Genomic DNA, 9,542 nt, shown 5'->3' on the forward strand with positions numbered 1-9,542 from the left:
TCGAATGGCCTGGCAGAAAGGTTGAACCGTAAGATCCTCCAGTGTCTTCGCGCCAACATTAATTTTGATCATGATGAATGGGATGAGTACCTGTCTGATGTCCAATGTTCATTAAACTCAGCTTATCATAAGTCAATTGGAGACACACCCTTCCGCGCCTTACACGGTTTTGATAAAGTGTTGCCGTATGACATAATAGCGTCCCATCCTTCATGTCCAGAAATCAGTTGTAGCGGAAGAATATCGCACGACTCAATTGATTCATCAAAGGATCAAGGAAAATCTAGGTGAAGCCACTACAACCTTCACGAACCAGGCTAATAAATCCGCGAAACCATCAAAGGTACGTGGCTCCCGGACTCTTGGTAATGGTGCAGGAATTTAACTATAGAAGTGAGATTCCTAAACTTGACCCAAAATGTTCTGGTCCCTATAGAGTCTTAGCTCATTTAAAGGGACATAAGTTTAGGGTTCGACATCTAAATACAGTATTCTGAACATGATCATCCCGGTAGCACACCAGACAGTATTCCTCAAACCCCAAACAATGTCACCCAACCAACTTCTACCACTGTTCAGACTGTCCTCACACCAGAACCCACCACCCTCACAACACCACCACACACACATCAGTATTCATTAAGACTCGCCTTTAAGAAGTTGCTAAGTTGATCATTTTACAGGTTCTTCCTTCTCATGTCCTTATGGTGTCTTCCTGTATATGACACCATGGCAGTACCAGGCGCCCTTCTCACCACTCCCCGCGGGGTCCGCCTCGTGAGGGACACGGTTAAGTTGGGCCTGGAGGGTCTACCCTACACTTACGATAATCTAGTAAAACTACTGGAGGCCGTATCTGGCTTACGGTCTACCTTACTCAAGGTTTACACCAGTGCGTCCATCAGAAACTCTAGTGTTGCTCCTCCTCCAATGTTAAACCAGTGGACCTGGAAATTGAATATACCTGTGTGATTCTGTATGACATAATACAAGACATTGAATCTCCAGTAAATACTAATGCCAGGATGAACAAGAAAAAACAAAGGAGAAGCAAGAGAGGTCTGCTTAATTTTGTTGGGTCCCTCCAATCATATTTGTTTGGTATTGCTACTCAGGAAGAACTTAATTCAGTTAGGAATCAGATTAGATACAATTTCAACAATTTCTTAACAACATGTATGTACATGTATTTCTTGCAGAATAATGCGTACAGCAACGATTTCTTAGAAAATTGAAATGCATAACCTTACCTATTTAACTCTCTAAATATCTATCTGTTCACCTATCTATCTATCTATCCAACTTTCTGTACCTGAAAGTCAACAATAATAGAATTAATGAAAATGAAGTATAACAACGTCCTCTCAATGGCAATTATCTTACCAGAATCTTCGAGAACCTTCCAGAAAACAATGACATTTGCAGGCAAGGAGGGAGGGCCTCTGGCTGATTATATGTAAAACATTTAGATGAAATCACATCTTTTCTTATCAGGTCCCATGGTGTAAGGGTTAGCACTCTGGACTCTGGATCCAGCAATCCGAGTTCGAATCTCGGTGGGACCTCATCTTTTGAGTTTTCTTAGAAACTGTTGATGGCCACATTGTTCTATATATTGTATATACATACATATATATACATATATATGTATATATAAGCATATATATGGAATAATGCGGTTATCATCAGCAGCCAGAGGCCATTCCCTCCTCCTTACCTGCAGAGTTCATGGTTTTCTGGAAGGTTCTAGAAGATTCTGGTAAGACATTTGTCATTGAGAGGACGTTGTTAGGTGAGAGTCAGGTTCACTCTATGGTTATAGTCGGCTGTCCGAGGACGTTGTTATGCTTCATCAATTTTGTAATTGTTGACTTTCAGATAGGAAGTGAAAAAGATTTATATGAATTAATGATGTTCACTGCAGGTGACACATCCTCATTATTGAAATCATAATGGAAATTCTTGTTCTAATTGTTGCATGAAGTTCCTTAGAGTTGTTCCTCCATGATGGCTGTGGGCGTTTAGATTAACAAGCTTGGGTCTGACTTGATGAGAGTTGATCACAAACCAATCTTTGCCTTGCGATGGAGAACTAGAGCAGTGTACTACCGAACAAATATCCAGAGCAGGTTACTTACGCATCATTCATTATCAATCCTCGGAGTAAGCTTTCGATGAATCCTTGTACTCACAACATCATTATGAGTCACTTCAAGAGTAATCTTCACTAAAACTTTATCTTTACTAGACCCTTACGATTCAAGTCCATGGTCACATTAATTTAGAATCTCAACACCACTGGTTTATACCTAACCCATATCATCACTACATCCATGTACATGTATTTCTTGCAGAATAATGCGGACATCAGTGATTTCTAAGAAAGTTGAAATGCATGAGTGGAATCGGCGTCATCATTAGTTGGAAGGTGTTCAGAAGGTCGGGGGTCCACGGTCATGTGCTCCTTCCTCTTCTGGATCACCTGCTGTTGCCTCGCATGCATGTCCCTGATCGCGGTCATGTTGTCTAACGCGGACGAGCCTCCCGTGGCTGGATCCGTGGCCGTGGCAGTGGCTGCTGCAGGGGACAACAACTCCGAGGCTGTCGCCGCCGGGGTCTTGATGACAGACAGTGCCACTAATGTGTTGGTCACGGCCACTATCGACGGACGGGGGCGCTGAGAACGAGCTCACCTGGAAACAGGCGGGCGAGTCTCAAGCCCCGCCGGCGGGGCCCGTAACCGACTCTTGAACGAGTGACATTGTCTCGTGGCCTCAGTCTCGTGGCCGAGGCTCATGTTACCATTGATCTCGTTTTCTTTTCGATCTTATAAAAACGCATATGAAATGTTCAGTATTTGATTATCTAGTCAACTATGTATTTCTACAGAGCCTTACTTATCTTTCTATCTGTATGAATATCTATCTGTTTACCTATCTATCTACCTTATCTATCTATCAACCTTATGAGTCACTTTAAGAGTTATCTTCACTACAACCGTATCTTCACTACACCCTTACGGTTCAAGTCTATGGTCATAATCACTACACCTTCAACACCACTGGCTTATATTTAACCCACATTATCACTACATCCATGTACATGTATTTGTTGCAGAATGATGCGGACATCAATGATTTCTAAGAAAGTTGAAAGTTACCTTACCTATCTATCTATGTATCTATCTTCTAGAACCTTCCAGAAAACCAGCCTCTGGCTGGTGATGGTGGTTGATTTTATGTTAAACATTTAAATGAAATCAGATCTTTTGTTATCAGTCCCATGGTGTAAGGGTTAGCCTTACCTATCTTTCTATCTAAATATCTATCTGTTTACCAGTCTATCTATCTGTCTATCTAATCTATCTATCTATCTACGTATCTATCTTTCTGTATCTGAAAGTCAACAATGATAAGATTAATGAAAATGAAGTATAACAACTTCCTCTCAATGGCAATTATCTTACCAGAATCTTCGAGAACCTTCCAGAAAACAATGATATTTGCAGGCAAGGAGGGAGGGCCTCTGGCTGATTATATGTAAAACATTTAGATGAAATCACATCTTTTCTTATCAGGTCCCATGGTGTAAGGGTTAGCACTCTGGACTCTGGATCCAGCAATCCGAGTTCGAATCTCGGTGGGACCTCATCTTTTCAGTTTTCTTAGAAACTGTTGATGGCCACATTGTTCTATATATTGCATATACATACTTATATATGCAAATATAAGTATATATATGCATGTATATGGAATAATGTGGTTATCATCAGCAGCCAGAGGCCATTCCCTCCTCCTTACCTGCAAAGTTCATGGTTTTCTGGAAGGTTCTAGAAGATTCTGGTAAGACATTTGTCATTGAGAGGACGTTGTTAGGTGAGAGTCAGGTTCACTCTATGGTTGTAGTCGGCTGTCCGAGGACGTTGTTATGCTTCATCAATTTTGTAATTGTTGACTTTCAGATAGGAAGTACTCATCTTATTTTCACTTAACTATACCTTCACTATACCCTCTTCTTCACTACACCATTATTTCTACCATACCAATCATCATTGTACTCCCTGATGTTCACTAAAAGTAGTTCTCATCTTCAATACACAATCATTTTGAATAAACTTTACTCTTTGATAACCCTTATCTCTACTACATTCGTATCTTCACTACATTCGTATCTTCACTACAACCTATCTTGACAATATCCTTATCATCACTATACTCTTCCTCACTACACTCTCATCTTAACATCATCCTTCTGTTTACCGAACTTAGTTCAAAGTCTGACTTGAACGTAGCTTTGGAAAGTTTGTGTTCCTCATTGTGTTACCTCCTTACTATCATTGTAAAGGCAATTGTCACCACTCCCCAACTAAACCGTCATCGTCACTACACTCTCATCATTATCATTACTTCTTGATGTTCAATACAAAATCTCAACATATACATTTATCTTCACTACAGAATAATTTTCATTGCACCTTAATCTTCATAACTCCTTGTTTCAGCTAAATCCGTATCTTCCATTCATTCTTATATCTTATATTAGTTACATCTTTACAATATCTTTATATCTTCTCTGTTCCGTCTTTTGAAAAATTGAAAATGAGAGTAAAGGATTTCCGGCCTTCTGCTCCCTCCCCTTTTAGTCGCCTTGTACGGCACGCAGGGAATACGTGGCAAGTATACTTTCTTCCCTATCCCCAGGGATAACAGCATCTGGTGTTCCCAAACGGTCACCCATCCAAGTACTAACCAGACCCAACGTTGCTTAACTTCTCTGATCGGACGATATACATATATATATATATATATATATATATATATATATATATATATATATATATATATATATATATATATATATATATAAGACTGAAAATAATGAATTTCCCAAATAACAAAAATGGAAGCGCCGGGGTTTGAACCCGGGACCTCTCGCATGCCAAGCGAGTGCTCTACCACTGAGCTACGCCCCCAAGAACATATTTTGTGACATAGTATTATATAAAGCACTGAGATTACCACGGCAAAATAGTGTTTGACCGACCGTTGCCGACTAGCCGGCAAAATAACCACAGGGTAAATCTCCATGTTGCTGTCGTGTTTTCCTCTCAATTTTCAACGAAGAAATGAGTTTTACTTTTTTATTGTCGTTGCACTAGACTGGAACTAAGCAATAGACTGGAACTAAGCAATAGACTGGAACTAAGGAATAGACTGGAACTAAACGATAGATTGGAACTAAGCAATAGACTGGAACTAAGCTGACCTGGTATGAGGTCAGAGCCCTCATTATCATCCCTGCTAACTACCGGAAGCAGATTAAGTCGTTCCACAACCGATGTCCGGCCCATGTTAACTCTGATGTGCCCAGCAGTTGGAGGAGGATCGCCAGAAGCTTCTGGAAGATTTCAAGGACGTCTTGGTGGACCTGACCCTTTCAGATAAGGTCGAAAACCACAATCTATTGTGAATATCTTCACTATAACGTTGAACGAACGTACTGAATGTTGCACACATATGATGCGGACAAAATGAAAAAAGAAAAAGACAAAAATTATGTCTGGTGTGGGTCTCGAACCCACGACCTTGAGTGTGTCAGACTCACGCTCTACCACTGAGCTAACCAGACAATAGAAAATTCGTCTGTTTCTTCAAATTGAATTAATGAAAATCTTTGCGAGGCAGCGTTAAGAAAAGAGAGATGTCTTTGACGTAATTTACTTGTTTGGCTCCTTCTTCTGTTCCTCATTATCGAAAGTAAACATACTGAAGGATATATATATATATATATATATATATATATATATATATATATATATATATATATATATATATATATATATATATATATTGAAAAGGATTGCAATTTTGCACGTGATCAAGTATATTTTTATGAGTCCACGGGGAAAATAAACACGATAAGTTCCCAAATGCACTTTCGTTTAAAACTCACATCATCAGGTGAGACAAAAGAGAGAAATATAACAGTCAGTTGATATACAACGAAGAGACGTAACTAGGACGCCATATGGTAAACATGTAATTGTCCAAGACAGACAACAAGCGTATCATAAACTTATTATGTGGACAAGAAGGTGAATAGTTTACAAATTTTATCAACATTAAAGTTAACCAATTTGTATAGACCATCACTAATATTAAGATTATAATTCTTTGTGTATTGAGTAATAGAAGATTCAATTATATTTTGTGTTGGTACTGGAGTTAGAGTTAATAACTGAGATGGCATTATTAACTCTAATTCCAGTACCACGAGAAATATCATTGAATCTTCTATTATTAAATACACAAAGAATTGTAAACCTTAAGGAAGCAACATGGCGGTCATAAATAAGCTGCTGGAATGAAGTTTATGAATGGAATATCAGTGAGACGATCCAAATGACGAATGAATGAGAGCGTAGTCAACATACAATATTTTTTTTTTTTTTTTTTTTATACTTTGTCGCTGTCTCCCGCGTTTGCGAGGTAGCGCAAGGAAACAGACGAAAGAAATGGCCCAACCCCCCCCATACACATGTACATACACACGTCCACACACGCAAATATACATACATACACAGCTTTCCATGGTTTACCCCGGACGCTTCACATGCCTTGATTCAATCCACTGACAGCACGTCAACCCCGGTATACCACATCGCTCCAATTCACTCTATTCCTTGCCCTCCTTTCACCCTCCTGCATGTTCAGGCCCCGATCACACAAAATCCTTTTCACTCCATCTTTCCACCTCCAATTTGGTCTCCCACTTCTCCTCGTTCCCTCCACCTCCGACACATATATCCTCTTGGTCAATCTTTCCTCACTCATTCTCTCCATGTGCCCAAACCATTTCAAAACACCCTCTTCTGCTCTCTCAACCACGCTCTTTTTATTTCCACACATCTCTCTTACCCTTACGTTACTTACTCGATCAAACCACCTCACACCACACATTGTCCTCAAACATCTCATTTCCAGCACATCCATCCTCCTGCGCACAACTCTATCCATAGCCCACGCCTCGCAACCATACAACATTGTTGGAACTACTATTCCTTCAAACATACCCATTTTTGCTTTCCGGGATAATGTTCTCGACTTCCACACATTTTTCAAGGCTCCCAAAATTTTCGCCCCCTCCCCCACCCTATGATCCATTTCCGCTTCCATGGTTCCATCCGCTGACAGATCCACTCCCAGATATCTAAAACACTTCACTTCCTCCAGTTTTTCTCCATTCAAACTCACCTCCCAATTGACTTGACCCTCAACCCTACTGTACCTAATAACCTTGCTCTTATTCACATTTACTCTTAACTTTCTTCTTCCACACACTTTACCAAACTCCGTCACCAGCTTCTGCAGTTTCTCACATGAATCCGCCACCAGCGCTGTATCATCAGCGAACAACAACTGACTCACTTCCCAAGCTCTCTCATCCCCAACAGACTTCATACTTGCCCCTCTTTCCAAGACTCTTGCATTTACCTCCCTAACAACCCCATCCATAAACAAATTAAACAACCATGGAGACATCACACACCCCTGCCGCAAACCTACATTCACTGAGAACCAATCACTTTCCTCTCTTCCTACACGTACACATGCCTTACATCCTCGATAAAAACTTTTCACTGCTTCTAACAACTTGCCTCCCACACCATATATTCTTAATACCTTCCACAGAGCATCTCTATCAACTCTATCATATGCCTTCTCCAGATCCATAAATGCTACATACAAATCCATTTGCTTTTCTAAGTATTTCTCACATACATTCTTCAAAGCAAACACCTGATCCACACAACCTCTACCACTTCTGAAACCACACTGCTCTTCCCCAATCTGATGCTCTGTACATGCCTTCACCCTCTCAATCAATACCCTCCCATATAATTTACCAGGAATACTCAACAAACTTATACCTCTGTAATTAGAGCACTCACTCTTATCCCCTTTGCCTTTGTACAATGGCACTATGCACGCATTCCGCCAATCCTCAGGCACCTCACCATGAGTCATACATACATTAAATAACCTTACCAACCAGGACATATTATGAATGGCAGCCAGGCAAGTAACGGCCCAGCTGAATGGAAGGATTTAAAAGTTCGCGTTATATGACGAATTTTGATAGATTATCCAAATTTCCATTCCAGTTATGAAACTTAATGGTTGTGTTCAGTTCTAGAGACAAAGTTTAAAGGTTTGTGTTTCAGAGATAAACCACAAAGGATATCGTTAAATTAACTGACATTAAAATTTGTCAATTAAGTGAATCATTTTGTACAATAGCTGTAATTTGACAGAGTTAAAAGTTCGCAATTTTCATTACAATTCTAAATTAAAAGTTTGAGATTCAATGATGGTTTGCACAAGCTTAACGTACATTTAAGTTGTGTGTTTATATGACGTATATTAAAGGACTCTGGTAAAATAACGCATCTGGAAGGTTTACGTTCAAATGACGGCGTTTAAATGTTTATTGATGAATGGTAGATTTAAATGGATAGATTTTAAGTTCGCGTTTTCATGAACGACCTTAAACCTTGTGGTTGAATGTCACAGTTTAAAGGTTGGTATGTACAATGTTGACCAGATGGCGGTAGTGTGTAGACACAGCCATACCAGGTCGTATTTATCATCATTAAAGTCACCTTCCTTACTTACTTATGGCGGCGATGAAATTCACTGGTTCTTGATTGTGCACCAATTAACCTATCAGATAATGGTACAATGTTTGCCTGGTGTTGCATATATCACGTCTGTTGTTGAAACACAAGAATGCCAGGTGACTTTGGGAGTGGATGATAATGTAAAGATCAATATAAATGTGGGAAATCTTGAACCGCCATCACCAGACACAACACATGTTTGGATCTGGCGGGGGGAGGGACTTGCCTGTGACGTCACGATGCCCCGCCTCCAGCCTGGCGCCGCTCTGTGTGTGTGTGTGTGTGTGTGTGTGTGTCTGTGTGTGTGTGTGTGTGTGTGTGTGTGTGTTCGTGTGTATGTGTGTGTGTGTGTGTGTGTGTGTGTGTGTGATTAGTATTTATGTATTACGGGAGAGAGTTGTACACTCGTGTTGTCCCGTCCCTTAACCTTTACTATGTGTGCTCACACACACACACACACACACACACACACACACACACACACATACCTTATGATTTTATCCAGTATTTTCTTTAGACATATACCTTGTAGGTTGATTAGAAAAGATGAGGAAAATAATATAAAAACATATACATATATTTACACACGTGTAGATATATGTTATGTATTGAGATGTGGAGAAAGAATTTCTTATATATTAACAAACGTGATTGAGGACTTAAAGAATGTGGTACAAACATAATGGTTATTGTGATAAATGATTTATTTATGGTAAATATGTATTGTGTTGCATTATAATGGTTGTTCAGAACCAAGGTCTGTAAGCCAGAATCCTTAAGACATGATAAAAACGTTTTAAAAACATAAACATTTATGATCATAAGGAACAGATTACATTAGCATGTTTGTATCTAACAGAAA

The 9,542-nt window shown here is 39.6% G+C and overlaps 3 non-coding genes across 3 annotated transcripts; 2 read left to right on the forward strand and 1 right to left on the reverse strand.

Moving 5' to 3' along the window:
* The first annotated feature begins 1,493 nt into the window (after positions 1-1,493).
* Positions 1,494-1,565, forward strand: TRNAQ-CUG (transfer RNA glutamine (anticodon CUG)). Its single transcript has one exon. It is a non-coding gene; the product is annotated as a tRNA-Gln (tRNA).
* A 2,011-nt stretch (positions 1,566-3,576) lies between these two features.
* Positions 3,577-3,648, forward strand: TRNAQ-CUG (transfer RNA glutamine (anticodon CUG)). Its single transcript has one exon. It is a non-coding gene; the product is annotated as a tRNA-Gln (tRNA).
* Positions 3,649-5,556: 1,908 nt separating this feature from the next.
* TRNAV-GAC (transfer RNA valine (anticodon GAC)) lies at positions 5,557-5,628 on the reverse strand. The gene has a single exon. It is a non-coding gene; the product is annotated as a tRNA-Val (tRNA).
* Between the last annotated feature and the right edge of the window lie 3,914 nt (positions 5,629-9,542).

The sequence above is a fragment of the Panulirus ornatus genome, chromosome 43 (assembly GCF_036320965.1).
Source record: "Panulirus ornatus isolate Po-2019 chromosome 43, ASM3632096v1, whole genome shotgun sequence".
NCBI classification, from domain to species: Eukaryota; Metazoa; Arthropoda; class Malacostraca; order Decapoda; family Palinuridae; genus Panulirus; species Panulirus ornatus.